The sequence below is a fragment of the Anarhichas minor genome, unplaced genomic scaffold, assembly GCF_050575085.1.
Source record: "Anarhichas minor isolate MPS153535 unplaced genomic scaffold, ASM5057508v1 ptg000040l, whole genome shotgun sequence".
Classification (NCBI taxonomy): Eukaryota; Metazoa; Chordata; class Actinopteri; order Perciformes; family Anarhichadidae; genus Anarhichas; species Anarhichas minor.
Window position 1 is genome coordinate 4494452 of NW_027466486.1, and position 17529 is coordinate 4511980.

Sequence of the window (17529 nt, forward strand, 5' to 3'; positions counted from 1 at the left end):
ACCGTGTGCCTTTCTTTTCTTTGGGAGTTTTTTTTTTTTTTTAAATGTGTATGATCGTTTGATTACCTCTGTTCCTTGATTTAGCAATGACACCATGTTCCCAGGTCTCAGCAGTCAACTTGGTGAGTACATTTGTTTTATCTTTTGTGTCTTATTTAAAAATGATATCCAGAATCATCCTTTTGAATTGCATTTACACTACTTTGTGAACTTGTTTATTTCAGCCCAGTTGTTAAAACAGGTCTAACTATGACTGGATCTGCAGATTTGAAACTGCAACAATCTGACTGACTTGCGTTGTGTAAAGTGTAAACAGACACTGCTGGGAATGAACTGGATACGAATGGTGAGAGCGCAGAGTTAACTGGAACATGAACACTTGCACAGCCACAAACAACTCCCTGCTTCAAATAAATTGCTCTCTCTCACACACACACACACACACGCACACACACACACACACACACACACACACACACACAATCACGTGGACAAAAGGTATAAGAAACAATGTATGGAGCCAAACCCCATCAGTACCAGTCGCTTTATCACACAGGCAGAGAAAGAAAAAAACTCCAGCAGGAGGACAGGGAAAGCGGAGGAGGATCGATATTCCAATACTCTCCTGTCTGCTCCACTGGCCCCCGACATTATCCCACATCATCGCAGCGGACACGGAGAAGACAAATGACTCCCATGTCGGGAACATGGGAGCGGTGGAGGGGAGGGTGTCATGAAGGGCTGTCAATTGTGGGCTGATAGGGCACAAGATGTACTGTGCGTCCCGAACATCAGCGCTGACAGTGACGATGTCTTTCCAGACTTGGTGGCCCAAGTGCTGCAAAAAAATCTAAGTCACAGGAAAGAGCCTGGGTGTGCTAAAATAATGGGGAAGAAGATTGCCTGCGAGACGCAACTAAAGGCACACGACCCAGAAATGAGGAGACAAACAGACAAACAGAATATACTACATGTGTTTATCAGCTTGTGTGCCAACGCACAGAGTGCGCAAATTGCACCGCCTGCCACAAAACCCTCAAGGGACGTGTATACTATATGTATACGTGCACGCATACATAGACACATTCATACACACGCGCACAGAGTCAGATCTCTTCCCTGCGGTAGGTCGATAGGTGGTGCAGGTGGGTGACGCAGGTTGGGGGCCTCTACGTGACAGTTCACAGAGTGACAGACTGCATGGTTGGGAAGAAAAGGTGCAGGAACGAGGGAAGACGGATGAAGGGGAGAAACGCTCCCTTTGTACCACAAAGGGCCCTCTGTTGTTTTTGATCTGCACTGACTTCAAAGTGCAAAAGTCTGTTCTTATTCCCGGCAGAACTCCCTCTGTTGCCTTATCACACATCTCATTTGTGGGGCTCCAGACACACAGACAGCGACACGGGGCGGAGGGCCCTGCTAGATTGAGGTTTGACAAATTAGATTTTGCAGTGATTGATGCTGAATCAACAGCTGGAACAAAATTCAAGACAGAAGGGTGGGCTGAGAGAGAGGAGGACGGGATGATGTAAGGGGGGAAGGAAGGAAAGAATTACGGACAGTACTAAGAGAAATAAACCAGAAAAGACCGAGGAGGGAAAAGGGGCTTCAAAGAAGAATGTATCACAATATTTATTTCCATCTCTCATTTCACACGAACTCAGCCGGGCAGAATGACACCCGTATTTATTGACAATGTCAGATTGCTGTTGTAATTTGTGGGCCGGGGCACAAGAGCGTTGTGACTGGAACTTGCAATTAGATTCATCGAAGCTTGCGTGTTTGTATTTGTGTGAGTGTGTGCGTGTGTGTGTAATTAGAAGTTATTGAAATGCGGGGTCCCTGTAGCCCACCATAACAGCTAAATCAATAATAATCAAAAACACAACTGAAGGCATAAAAAATGCAAAGAAAGGGAGGGGCAGAAAAAGGAAAGACAGAAAGTTGGAGTGAAAGCGAGAAAGATGCGGAGAGGGAAGGATGGAGAAAAAGATGACAGAATCTGAGAAACAGACGTCATAAAATGGTGAAGATACAATAGAAACAAAGACTGCGTGAGTGCATCTGAGGTTTACTTTGTCTTCCACTGCAGATACAATCTGATTGGACTTCAGCATTACCCCTTTTGTTGGAGTTTGGTCAAACCAGCTTTTAAAAATTTTGCAGCAAAATCTATTTTCTATATTTGTGAACTTTGACACACAAACCCGCACCATTGATCAACAGCAAGTTGTCTTGACATTGCCGACCTGTGAGGGAACAGAGAGCCGGAGTGTCCCAAATGGAGGACTCTATCGTAGCTTATTAGGTATAAGCTGCTACGACAGTTAGGAGATAAATGCGCCTTCTGAATAAACCGTGTGCACTTATTGTCCTGATAACAAACTTATAGGTTATTAAGAGTGCTTTTACTCAGTAACATTGTCAATGGAAAGTCAATTAGTAACCGATGTACAATTGGTCATTTTAAGGGTAAGGTATTCCTTTAAAAGCCAGCCCTACGAATCCTTACGTCACTTCCTCAACCACACATTTTTCTTTGCCTTTAGTCTCCATCCCCTCCCTTCCTTTTTCCCTTCTTACTTCACCTGCTCTTTTTGCTCCTACATACTCCCTACACTTGTTTTTGTGTGTGCGTGTGTGAGTGTTGTGTTGCATTTGTGACAGGGCCAACATTACGGCCTGTTTTATAGGGTGGCGGACAGTCTCTTTGCCAAGGTCAGGCTGACAGGGTGCATTATGGGAAAGTAATTCACGAGTTTACAATAGAGTGCATTTACGCACTCGGTGCGGTCTGCAGGCTGAGAATGACTCAGTCATGTTTGTTTCACATCGCGGCTATCGAGTTATTTCCACGGAGCACAAGAACACCTGCTCTTCATGTGTGTGAGTGCGACTGTGTGTGTGTGTGTGTGTGTGTGTGCACACATGTCAATGTAGGTACATTTGCTGCAACGTGTGATTAATTATCTTATACAACTTGGATAGATTGTGACAGGTGTTAGTCATTTTCTTGGGATTAGGAGGGTGGGAGGAAAACAGGAAAGGGGGCTTGATGGGAGGATTGCAGAGGTGTATGAGAGACGACGATGAACATGACCGAGTCTCAAGAATATCATATGACGAAAGGTTTGTGTGTGTGTGTGTGTGTGTGTGTGTGTGTGTGTGTGTGTGTGCGTGCATGCGTGTGTGTGTGTGTGTGTAAAAGAGAGAGAGAGAGACAGAGAGACTTCCCTCCATCTTGTTTGGAGCAATTACCTCTCTATTCCAATCAGTGTTGATGTCTGAGTATAATCTTCTGTAAACACTAAGTGTGCCTAGACCTTGTTTAATGAGACTGCCACACGCACACATACACACACGTACACAAGCCATTAATATTGTCTCATGGCAGTTAGCAGCATTTACCACCCTCTCTTCCTGCCATGCCACCTCTTTGCAAAGGCAGGAGAGCAAAAGGGAAGTCGGCACACATTGGAGTTAAGTGCTCCTAATAAGTCCCGAAAGTATTGGTGGTGATATGTAAACACACCTGGAGCTTTGTTGGTGGAATAACCGGTTTTAAATAAAAAGGGGCTTCTAGCTGCAGAATCACTGCCAGAATGAAACGTTTTTATACCATTTGAAGGTGTCATTTGTGTGACGAGTTATAATGACTTTGGTTCAGCTCTATTATGTTTTATCAGTATATAGGTGAACAGCACTTTACTGCAAAAGCTATTGTTATCTTTTTAAAGGATCAATTAGTTGTTTTATTACAACATCTTATCACAAGGTCCTCGTACTTTTTTAAGCTCTTATCCACATTGGATGGACTTTGATGACTTCATTTAGATTGTTTTGTCATTATCACATCACTTATGTGTGTAAGGTGGTCGATACATGAGGGGGAGGTCATGAGCCGGTATTAAATATCAGGTAGACATTAACAAGTTTTGTAAAATACAAAAAAACGATCCTCAAGCAAGAAGTTTCCTAAATCTCTCTTTTTTTCTGTACTTTTTGTTTGAAGTCGAATTCACCAAAGTGAACAAACGTCGTATATCAATTGTTCATAAGGAGAAAAAATGGTGACCCGGTGAACAGAACATTAATTTTGCATTATTTTATTCATGCATTTAAGATTATGCCATTATAATCTTTAAATGAATGAAGTGTTTTTTTCTCCATGTTCATGACTCGCAGGTTCGGAACACTTGAGAATTTCATTCGAAGTGGGAGAAAATTGGTGATTGCATCAAATGGTCTTTCACGCATTTGTTCGTACAAGTAGAGAGGTCCATTGTTTGGCATTTTTTTTAAATAAGTGAAATCATGAATTGTTGACAGCACATTTTCGTATATAATCATTTAATCAGCTAATGATTCAGCACTAATCCATCTTTGTTCGAAATTATGTTTTCTGCTGAGAAACGTTAAACAAAAACAACGTTTCAACATGTTACAAGTGAAGACTCCACAGGGTGCCTTCAAATTGAGGTAATTAACTCTCTCTTCCTTCAGGGAGAGGAGAAACTTTGAAACATTGTCACTTAGCAGGAAATCAGGGCAGGAAATGAAAAAGAAAAAATGTTTTTAATTGTATTTGTCTGCATCCATCTTTTGGGAGTATTCATTTAAAATGTGCTGCAGTCCAGCTCTGTGTGAATAAGAATAATTTCAGACTCAGAGAGACACAAATAAAAAGCACCACAGTTATTAAGCCATTATTATGAATGTCACCAGAAAAACGTCGAGCTTTACAATGAATAATATCTACATCAGCGGCGCATGATGAGAAGTCATCATCAGCTTGGACGAGGATCTGCTCTGTGACGCATTTTTTCACCTGTTTAGAATGCAGCGTTTATCGGCTGGTTAACCACCCACTGACAACCTTCGCCTCCCGTCCCTCAGCACTTCTCTCTATCTTTAGACATGCCTCGCAAACTGTTTCACGCTCTGTCTCTTCAGCAACGCCTGAGAAAGCCTCTCACTCTCTTGTACACATGCCTAGCTCTACCAAGCACCGTTCCCGAATAGAAACCTGTTTTTTACCCAACACTAACCCCCCACCCGCCCCCCCCCCCCAAAAAAATCTTCATTTCAGCAAATCTGTGTCTTCCTAACCGTCACTTCTCTTGGCTCCACGCCTCTAAAAGCCGAACCACTTTATCTCTATGTGTTCAGCACTTTTGCAGATTGAATTCAGGTGGAATTGTGTTTTGATGGAAACTAATTTAGTGCTGTTTGTGGCACTGCCGGCGTGTATTTGGATCAATTAGACGCGAACGTAGGAGACGGATAGAGAGAGGGAAGTGATGTGAGGCGGGAGGCACAAAGAAAAAGGATAAGAATATTTTAGAGTCCACTGGAAGTCATTTCCTCATTTTGGAGTCATTGAAGCTGTGTGTGCGCGCGCGTGTGTGTGTGTGATTGGCTTTGCATTATGATGAGTGCACGGGGGCGGCGGAGTGTTGACATGCAGAGCACAATGCCTCCATAAACAACAGGATAATGAATGCGTTTGGGCTCCCACGTTCAAACACAACTAGCGAGGCTGTTTACTCTTTTGAACAGACAATGTTCAGCTCTGATTTTCTAATTTGCCTCCGCAAAGTGGCTTTCCAGGTGTACGCAGGGGTGCTAGTGTGTGTGCGTGTGTGTGTGTGTGTGTGTGTGTGTGTGTGCGCGCGCAGACCACCAGAGTGTAACAGTGTTGAGCTCTACTGAGCTGTCAGGCACAGAAACTCATTTAGGCTGCAGCTTCAGTTCAGAAGAGGCCCAAGGCAGCGGTTCCTCCAGGCTGACGGCGCGGACGGCTCACATTTTTACCTCGTTATCAGAGCTCCTCTCCGGGCCGAGCCTGGCGGGAGGACCGGGGCTGCCTCGCTGTTCCTCCAGGCGAGACAGATAGCAACCAATCACCGGCACCAAAGAGACTGGCCCACGGCTTTCGCTGCAGACTCACATTAGCATATCCAGGTGTGCGCGTGTGCTTATCAAAGTGAAGTGCGGCTGCTTAGCGATGTGCGATGTGTGTGGGCTTATAGCCTGAGCTTAACTCACGGTCAAACCGAAGTGTTTGATCATATTCTGTTTACTTTTGTCACCTTTATCGTCTGGAAACTACACACAAACGTGCCTCCGAGCGCACACACACAAACAGACAAAGCTTAATCACAGCTCCGCGTGTGTGCACTGCATTTCCTGCTCCTTCTCATCTATCTCATAACACGTGATTTATGTGAAAATGATTTGTCGCTACAAACACACTCCCGCCAGGATGCACACACACCAACGCACACAGTCCGTCATTGTATTTGTGACAGCAGGACTGCTGTGCCAAGGGGATATTGGACTTTCTCTTCAGTTATCAATGTTTCGCTTTTGATTGATGACCTTTATTGTAATTATTTATTGAAAGGCAGGAACAGGATAATTAGAAAAGGTCTGGAGGGGAGGAAAGTGCTGATCCAGTGGGAATTCTGAGGAGGAAACCGGAACGCGGAAGGTGATAAAAGTTCACGGATCTCCTCAGAATTCCGTGTCAGCGAACGGAAAGGAGGGGGAGATCTGCAGGAGGAATCAATGATCAGACTAATGGCATACTAATGATGTAACTACTCATCCATAGAGCACAGACAGAGGGAGGAAGAGGGAGTGAGAGAGCAAGAAGGTGACGAGAGGAAGACAAAGAAGGAATGCTTTTTCTTAGAGACACATAAATTGACCACTTATCAAAACAAATTGCAGACGCTGTGACCTATAGATCACCATGTAAACATGGTTATCAAAGTACATTACAAGTTATTTAGCTGGCATGGAATCTCTGAAGTTGAATGCAATTCAATCTGTCATGTTTGAAGCAGTCATTATTTCACTGTAATCACAGACCTGTCGTATGCATCCCTTTCAACGGAGTTGAAACTGCAACAAATAACACACCATAACTGATTGTCAAGTATTAATAGTGGAAACATGAATTCAAAGTAATGCATGTGTCTGGACTGCTCTCGGAGCGATCATTGATCGAGGTTGTGACTCTCGTGTTGGTCGTTTTTCTCTCCTCATGCAAAATTGTAGGAGTGATCTACACATGAAAATGCAGCCCTGCCCCAAAACGGACAACTTATAGCCAACGCTTTGTTAAACTGGTGCATTGAAAACTGTACAAAGCAGCAAATAAGTAACATACGAGTCCACAGCCATGCTGCTCTAAGAGGCTGTACTGAAGTAGAAAGGCGCTAACATCCGTTCATAATGCTAACATTCGCTAATTAACTCTAAACACACGGTACAGCAGAGGTTGAAGGGAATGTCACACGTTTTTTGGTCATAAACCAAAGTATTGAACAAATAGAAATGTTGGTCGAAAAGGTCAGGGGATCACAAAAGTCAGACGTTCGGGGTGGAAGGATCGATCCAAAAATATCGTTACTACAGATACCATACGTCTGGATTAGAAGGACGATTGTGGCTTCATTAGGACCGATACAAAAAAGGAATCTATTTCTCTCTTTGACACATATTCGTATTTCATCAAAGAGTAAAAACGACGAATTCATGTTTGCACTTTGTTTATTGAAAAACACATTTTTGTTATTTGCCAGTAAAAAGTGTCCTTTGTTTTAACACGCATGTGATTAAGTAAATAACAGGAAAATTAAAAAGAAAGAATTCTGTTCATTGTTATTTACTGGCGAACATGCTTCAGCTGTTGCCATTTTACTTTCACGTGGAGCAACCGGCAGTTAACAAGTAATCGTAATTCAACCTAATTAGATGAACACCAAATTACATGTGCCTTATTTATTTTTTTATTTTTTTTCATCAAGAAGGACGACTCACATTAATTAGCATTTCTTTCAATGTGGCCTTGTTAGCCAGCCGGTTGAATTTCAACCGTAGACCTTTGGCATTGCTGATCCAAAACCAGTGAATTGACAGATTAAGAAGAACAAACATGCTCCAGGACAATAGGATTCTGATATGACAACAATAGCAGCAAAATCAGCAAGCTCGGGATAAAAAACACACGCATGCAAAGCAACAATATATATGATTGCATCCGCTATTCAATCAGGACAAAAAATGACTACTTTACTGGATATTCAAAGTGGATATTGACTCCATACAACTTTCTTGAGAAACCACATATGATGTGTTTCCACTGCAATAAGCTGGTTACAGTAAAACCTGTGTTTAGATGGCGAGCATTCACATTTGTCCTCCTATCATGAACAAAGCATTTGTTGCATTTGGACTGATGGCACAATGAGAGGACAGGCTCTGCAGAGCACCGTTTTACCTTCTGTTTGATGTGTCTGAATGTGACAAATAACTTTCTGTTCACTTTACTGTAGATATATTTCAACATATTCAGTTTTAGACCGACTTTCATTTGAATTATTCTGGATACAGCTGCAGGTGATGATCTTTCCTTTCATCCTTCTGCACTGCTGCAACAGTTATGCTTTTCTCTGTATGAGGTATAACCACACGTAAAAACACAGTAAGAAACCTTTTCAAGCATATACGTTACTGTAAGATTGGATTTCCTGTAGCTGAATTGTAGTTGTGGGTAACCCAATTAAAGGTGCAGATCTTACGCGTTGGGAATCAGGTTATTCATTCTCTTGACATCTAATAAATCAGGTTACACAGAGAGCTCAGAATAACCAAGGTACTTCATTGGTTTATTATCCTTTGATTCCCTTTGATAGGTTGATGGATTGGGCGAAACGTGGTTAACCAATGTAAATTCCTCCCGGAGAAGCCTGATTCTTGGGCCATGCATACACTTAAACTTGTGCTTTTTAAAGAGATTGCAAGCGTGTGCCAGCAACAACTTGGTGGGATGAAAGGGGGAAGGAGAACTTGTAGCTGTGCACTGTTGCATCCAAAATAATTCCATCTAAATGCCAGCTGAGACCAAACGAAACTTGTGTTGAATTTACCGTAAGAAACTGTCACGTTGAACCATTAAATGAGTGGATTTCCACAGCTGAACAGTGAAGCCTTATAAAACCTCAAACACGTGTCCACAGTAATGAAAACCTCTCCCACTGCAGAGCCTGTCCTCTCATCCTCTCACTGCATCAGTCCGAATAAATCTCTCAAAGCAGCAGCCTCATCACACTTAAAGGATATCCTCCAAACACTTGCAATGTGCCAATACTGGTTCAAAAAGTGTACATTTTATACGTCGGGCTCAATGACCGACCGGCCCGCTTGCTCTTTGACTGGTCGATCAGTGTTGAACTGTCATTTGATTGCTGCCATGCTTTATGTTGACAAAGGGACATCCATCAACGCTAATTAACTCTCTGACTGAACCTCAAAGTGCAAGGGACCCTTTTCACCATGAAGCACGATGGCACTAATACGGTTGTGGTTTGTTTGATTTGTTCAATTTTTTCGTGTCAGTAAAAAACAAAAGAGAAAAAAACAAGAACTCCCTATATCAGATTTAAGAAATCCCAGGATGTGACCCAGGATGTCACTGGTGCAGTTATTGCAACTAAAACTGCACATGTGTGAAGAAGATAAAGGACGGGGTTTGATTTAAAACCAAGGACCAAAAAACATCTGTCGGCTGCCAGGTGTAGCATCCTGCCCACTGTAAGGGAACAGGCAGTTGTAAACAACTGAATTGGATGAGTGGATCGAGTCTGGTGTGTCGTACCGATCTAAATTGTCTCTGTGGTTTGCTGTGGAGTAGTGTAGTGGACTTATCTTACATCATGCACCTTCAACTTACCAAGAAAATCACCTACAGTGTGGCCTGATTTGAACTGTTCTATTTTGCTATTCAGACATACAGTATCATGTCTTCAGTGAAATATAAAGTATATCTGTGCATATTTTGAGTTTACAAATGGTACCAAGCACAAACTGAATTTGTTCTCACCAAAGGACATTTTAAAATTAAGAAAGATGTGTCTGAATCCCATTAAAGATGTGTGGGGAAACAAACAACCATTACATGAATAATCTCCTGGCTTCTGACCATGTATTTCATTCTGTGCGAGAGAAAACAGAAGCACACTCTAGTCTAAATGAAGTCTACCCCATGGCAATAAAGAGGCTCATTTTCTTTATCTGCAGGGGAACCACCGTTCTGATTATTTCCGTATTGCTTTCATAATGAAAAAATGTAACTACATGCTGTTTTATGCACTAGGACATATACTTTTTTTAATAATGACTTTAAACCGAAAACTGTTGCAAAAACACTGAATTAGCACAAGATTTGGCCACCTTCCCATGCCACCTTATTATAAACAACAAAGCATGGACACAGTAAAAATCATTAATTTCCTCTGAAACATACTTATCTCCTGTGGGGAAGAAAGATAAGGTGGAGACTGCAGCAAAACCACAAAGGGGGTACACCAAAGACAAATACTGCAGAGACACAACATACACCAGAATACACCTTTTCTGTATGAATACTTTTTATTCCCCTTTTATCTGAGTGCCTGTTGAGGAAAGGCACATGTGGCTGCCTCAGTAATATGACATTTAGACAAATTCACGAGGCGTGCTGGCGGGATGCTGCCTCCACTGTACACCAATGTGTGCAAATGTCTGCAAACACGCCTCTGTGAGAATGTGAGGGTGTGAGAGTGCGAGGTGCTTCTTTTTTTCAAATGCGTATGTGTGCTTAAAAATTGGGTTGACTACGTGCCTAACTATGAGAGGCACACGCTTTGCTTTAGTTGCACACACACAGCTGCAGCCCTTTTGATGTTTGTGTTCTCGATGCGCTTCCATCCTCAAAAGGCAGCGCGGGAGGGCTCAGATGCTGCTGAGACAAAGCATTTCTCTTTGAAAACTTACACGACCCCAATGTGTTACTGGACCAGCAGAGGTTATCTCGAGTATGCAGTAATATCACTGATTTTCCCGCTTTTCCCTGCACCTTACATTCATGTTTCACTGTGTCTGTCTCTGCATGTCTTCCTCCTCACTTCGCTCTGTCGCTAAAAAAACTCCATCATCAAATGACTGTGAACCTTGAGCAACCCGAGACGGTCGGTCATGGGTGGATTAGTAATATGAGTCACACAGCTGAGTATTGGAAACATGACAGCCTTTTGTTTTTTTCTGCACGGAACTTTCAAGAACTACTGCATGCATGATTTTTTTCTGAAAATGTAAGAATATACACGGAGATACAGAGCAGATAAACTCACACACAGATGCACGTGAATACAATGGGGTCAGGCCTATCTTCCCTCAGCCTCTATGAATATTTCTCCCACTTAAATTAGGCCTTATCTTCCCGCAGCCTTATGTTCCCTTAGCGCCATGTTCCCTCAGCATCACCCCTGGCCTAAGGTGCTCGTTGCCTTTGTTGGCTGGGTTGGTTATAGGTTTAGTCATGAGAAGTGAGATTGATTCGGATTAGAGTAAGAATATCAGGGTAAGCCAATCAGAGGCTGAGTAGGGCCATAGGGAAAAAAGATTGCAACCAGGAAGGTCCAATGAAATCATCCCGCATAATAACTAGTCAAAGCTGTACGTGTGTGTTTGTTGTATTTTATGAGCAGTGGGCCACAGAACAATGGCTGTTTGTTTTGGGGATAACAGGTTGTTGGACAAATAGGATTTCGCTCAAATGAGACATTTTTCAGACTATTGGAGTTTCGGAATAATGGGCCTTAGGAACAATGACACGGCACCGGTGGAGGTACTTATCTGAGGAAACATGAGGTGTGAGGTGTTGAGGGGACATAGGACTGAGGGGACATCGCGTTGAGATGTTCAATTCAATTCAATTCAATTTATTGTGTATTGCCCAAAATCACAAATTTGCCTCAGAGGGCTTTACAATCTGTACACATGTGACATCCTCTGTATGCAGTGTTTACATTTCCCTTGCTGAGAGGATGTAAAGTGGGTAGCGATGAACAGATGGAAATTAATTCAGATGTATCGACAGAGGAAAGAGGTGATGCAATGAAATTAGGACTAAAGAGTGCATCTTAACCCGATCGAGAAGAGGGAGAAACTCAACGAGATACAATTGAGAGGAAAGGTGTGTGAGTGTGTGTGTGTGTGTGTGTGTGTGTGTGTGTGTGTGTGTGTGTGTGTGTGTGTGTGTGTGTGTGTGTGTGTGTGCATGAGGGGGGCATCCAAGCGTGCCAAATCAAAGTGCTTGCACCTCAATCAGTGAGAGTTCAGATGGAGGGTGATAGAAAATGTAGCAAAGGGGAGGATGAGGAGAGCAGTTTAAAAAGGAGCGAGGAAATTAAATGAATCAGTGGGGATGTCTCTCAGGTTATTTTTTCTTTTGTGGGTCAGTTCTGCTCCATTACTGTTTGTTCTCAATCACAAAGGTTTTGCATCATGCAAAAGCAGGAAAAAAGTTATGGGAGGAAATTTAATTTCTCAATCTCCAAATTGATTTAGTGGACCCTACTGGAGGCTACAAACCGACCTTCTGAATTTGGCTTATTGTGCGTCTACTGTGTGCTGTCAAACAGACGGGATTTCAGATCAGCACAGAGTTATGGCCTGGCTACGCTAAGATGATAAGATGATTAAATATCTAATTCACTTTAGATCATTAACTTTAATCTGCTTATACTTAGGAGGCAGAAGAGCCAGCGAGGGAGGGGGAGGAGAGTGGGGAGGAGCTTAGCAGTCTGGCTTCCATCTTTCAATATCACATCATGGACTTTATCTTCTGCGTCCATCTGACAAAATGCAGAAAAAGATATGTTCAATTATTTTTATTGCAAGATCCATCTCCTGCTGCATTTCCTGTGTGAGACGTCATCCCACCAAATAAAATAAAAATGGCTTAACTCGAGCTTTTGTCATTGTCTTAAAGGAACATACCAGTGTTTTGGTCCATTTACTACAAATTGTTTGTTTCACTACCAACCATTTCCTCAAGTTCATGAAAGATTTGTACATTGATGGGTGTATGTTTACTACCTTCCGCACCTTTTCATTTCAACAAATGAAGTCAAAATCACTTGATAATTCAATTGAAAAGGCATATTTTCTTTTTAAACCAGGCCTGGTGATGGGAAGCTCAAACATCCAGACTTAAAGAAATATAGTTTGACATTCTGAACAGACCAATACCACTCTTACCACTCAATATCTGCTAAATATGAAGCTACCAGCCATTAGGTAATGAGCTTATCTAACTACTACTGCAACGTTTAGGTTTTAAACTTTGGTTTTTGAATGGCTTAAACGAACAACACATAATGTGTTAATTAGTGAGCTTTTGATAAGCTTGGAGGCAGATTTTGTTACTTTTAGACAGAGCCAGGCTCGCTTTTTCCCTGCTAACCTAATCAGCTCCTGGCTGTAGCTTCATATTTAATGAACAGACATGAGAGTGGTATAAATCGGCAAGAACACAAATAAGTGTATTTTCCAGAAATATTGAAGTATTCCTTATAGTTGAATGCCAGATAGCAAGAAGAAAAAAAAACAACAACATTTACATTGTCCTCATTATTTTCACAATGTCCATGTTTGCTGATCTTTTTAGTTTCATTCTCTCTGTGGACTTTTACTAACTCACAGACATGAGAGTAGTATCTTACTCTCAGCAGAGTAAGATACAGCAGATCTGTTGAATGGGAACGTAATTTTTGGGAAACTAGGCGGCTCGGCAAGAGAGCAAGCGCATTTCCCAAAATGTCAAAGTACGTCTTTCTTTTAACAGTTGTGATCAAACTCATGCATTAAGGGTATATAAATGTCCACTTTGGAAACACCCCAAATTGAAGCTGCAGCATCTTGGCACTGATCACATCTCACCCTCGTCAACGCTGAGAGGCAGACATTTGTTTTCACGAGGAGATACTGCACGATTGAAACAGAGCTGTGGACTCAATGTGCTCGCGGCAGAGAGGCAATACTGAAGCCAGACTCTACAGCTATCTTTAGAACAATATTGTCTTTGCCAATCAGTCATGCCAATAATGTGTAATTGACATGAGGCGGAAGTTGCAATAGAGGGCAGAGGGCGGTTGAGGCTCAGATTAAACAGACTCTGAGGTGAAAACCACCAACAGCCGAGTAATTATTGTCTATTTATTTCAAAGGAGATAAGCGGTGTGACAGAGGATAGTGTGGATTTCTCCCTGTGAGAACCTTATGTGACTTACAATGAAAGGGAGGAAGGATGTGGCAAGGGGAGAGAGAGAGAAAAAGAAAGTGGTAGAACAGAAAGGGGAGAAAGAGAATGGGGGGGTGGGTGAGTACGGAGGGAAGAGAGTGAGACAGTGTGAGGTTTCGCTGCTTCCATTAACCATCCGTTGTCTTCCAAGAACTGGAGCAGCAGCTAGATCAGATTGCACTCCACTCAAACAAAGAGCTTTGGTTATTTGAGTCCTCTGCCATTGTACCAGCTACATTTCCCAAGGCAAATGTTGACAGAGAAAATTGATATTGAGTGCAATATTAATACCAATCACAAAGCATTTCCTTAAGCAAGTTTCGGATCCATGATGTCTGTGCTGCGATCATCTGCATTAACATTAGACTGAGCCTCTGTCTCGTGAAAGAGGACGCCCATTTGCAAAGAAATTAAACTTGCCTGTACAATAAAACTTACTTTGCTTTATAAATAGTTTACCTGCACTACAGTGGCATTGTTTTAAAGAAAAATGCGCAGGTTTGGTGATCATGTTTTAGCTAATACATGCTTTTAAACGAAATTTTTGAATTCAGTCTTATGTGTGAGACATCAGCTTTTAAGCCTAAGTAATCTCCACCAATCAATACATGCTCTGTGGCCAGTAGACAGTGGTTATGCGCAGCATTTTAAATACAGCCTTAATCACGAACAACTGCCTTGAAACATGAGTTAATCCAATTCCCGATAGACACACACGCCTATTGGCTTTAATACCTCATGTCTGTGAGAGAGAATTAAGTGTTAAACCTGACACACCCATTGAAAACATATGTCCTCTGACAAAATGTTCAAGGGTCACGAGGAAATAACAACTCTGCAGGGAAAAGTACAGCACATGCATGCACAAGCTCTCATAAATGTGTGTGTGCATACACGCACAGAGGAATGTTTAAGCAGCGTGAGGCAGATGACATGAGGAAGTGCAAGTCTGAAGAAAAGCTTGAAACAAAGTGGTAACCGCGCCTAAAGGCGAAAGAGTTTGTACCTGTTCTGAATGGCCACACTCGATGGAGAGAAGGCAGGACGGAATGATTTGTTCAAATGAGGATAACGGCGCAAAGTCTCTCCTTAAAGGCATTTATAGGGTTGCACTCGATTGTGCACAGCAAGAGTGAGGAAGTGGAATGAAAGGAGAGAGCTTGAGAGAGAAGTTCGAAATCTACTTTCTAGTCACTAGAAACTAGAATCTAGTGAAAGTAGCCTGACATTAGTTTTTGGCAACAAAACCACTTGCAACTAAAAAAACGTTGCATGGAGTGGGCATGCTTTTCGGATTGTTGGTTTGCAAAAGTTACCAAAATTGCCGGATGTATTTCCTCAAATCCAAAGTCAGAGTCAGTGAAGTGTAGACAGACAGGGTTTCAGACAAGCACTTTGTGTGAAGCATTATGATGTTTTAGTGATGTTTTAGTCTGTCTACCTGTATTACTACCAACCTTATGGAGGCTCCTTATGGAGACAAAAAAAAGACTTTAATTTCAAGCAAAGTCTGCTTTCTTTCTTTCTTTCTTGCTGTTGGCAACTGAAAACATTCAGAGTATGTGAAAGTCTTTCTTATTTGCAGGAACAACATGATCTCACAGAAATGCGTGAAATGACCAAGACCTCTTCACAGCGTATTACACGGCGGTTTGCACGTAATGAACCACTTGATAAGCTTTAAGTGAAAACATCATGGTGGGGCTTAAAACAAGGAAACACGTAACCACCACCACGTGTTGTGCTGTAAAGAGTTTGTCTGCAATTATTCTACTAGAGCATTCACTGGCAATACAATGTCCACATGATAACTTACAGCTCTTGAAAAATCAAATCTAACATAGTTTATAAACACTCACACACACACACACACTCTTAAACTTCCTCAGTTTTGTACGTTCTTCCTCAAACACACACACACACACACACTCAAACACTAACAGACTGTGGAATGTAGGAAATAGATGGCGCCCAGTTGTGTTTTCTTTCTACAGTGTGCACTTCCTCCGAAGGCACGTCCAAAGAAAATATTTGTGTCTGAAACACTCCGAAAGTTCAGGGAATAATTCACTTCAGGGCTCCATGATGAAAACAGTTTGGCCACTTTGTTTGACTCCATTTTTGGCTGTTTACTCACAAAGAACAAAAAAATATGGTGCTGATCCACAAATAATGGAAGTTCAGAAGGGAGTGTTTTTTTGTGTGTATGTTCGTTTTAATACCCTATTGCTTTTTGTTTTTTGTGTTTTTCCCTCAGTGGAATCCGGCCCTGGCCGCTGGCTGAATGAAAAATAAAGCACGGACAGACGGGGCATGTCTGAGCATGATGTGTATGTGTGTGTGTGTGTGTGTGTGTGTGTGTGTGTGTGTGTGTGTGTGTGTGCAGGGTGGACATTAGCAAGCTGAGAGTAGATTCCTAAAAATCAAGACAAAGATGTAAGCGCCACGAATGAATTCTGTTTAGCTTGTTTCAACATGAGAACCAGCTATAATCCACTGACCACCTGTTTATTTATTAATAAACATAGCATTTTAATTGGAGGCATTTCATGGGCCTCATACATATGTAAATATTTGTCTGTGTGTTTGTCCATGGCACGTGTTCAGTGTGTTTCTTCCGATAAATGTTACTCTTATTTTATTATCACAAGATGCACTTCACTGATAAAAAATGGGCCAGAAATACATAATAAACATAAAGGTGAAACAAAGAGACACATTGTGTGCGTGTGAGACACTAAGGCAGGACATAATACACAGCTCAAAGCCTCTGGAAACAGTGTGAAAATATCCATCTAAACAGCATCATTATGCAAAAGCGACAATAAACTGGTTCTGATGATAAACAGACTGTCATATCTCTATACCCGAGCCAGAGGGCAACACACTCTGTGACATCCATCTTCTTTAAGTAACGCCGCTTATAATGACACTGTGCATGGTGAGAGAAAAACAGACACACACACACACACACACATGCCAACGTCCTGTCATAAACACACACAAGTTAACACTCACAACCACCCGGTACTAATATCCTCAGTCGCTTTCTCTCTGTCTTACAAACACAGCGAGAAGCGCTCGCACACACGCATACACACTCTCACAAATCTCCCAGTATTTAATACAACCGGGTAATGCCAGGGGCAAGGCAGAAGTCATAATCAGGAGTGTGTTTAACAGCAGTGTGACAGGCGGATGCTGCTTCAGTGTAAGTAAAGAACATGTAAATAAGAAGCAGAATTATTCAAAACTGAGACCGGCTCACACCCGCTGGTTGCCCTCGCCCGCTCAGCTCCAGGCGTGCCAGGATAATCTCAGGAAGGGATGGGACGCAACGAAGAAAAATAATGTCTTCTTCCGTCAAGGTGCAAACCAGTCCAAACACAAGACTG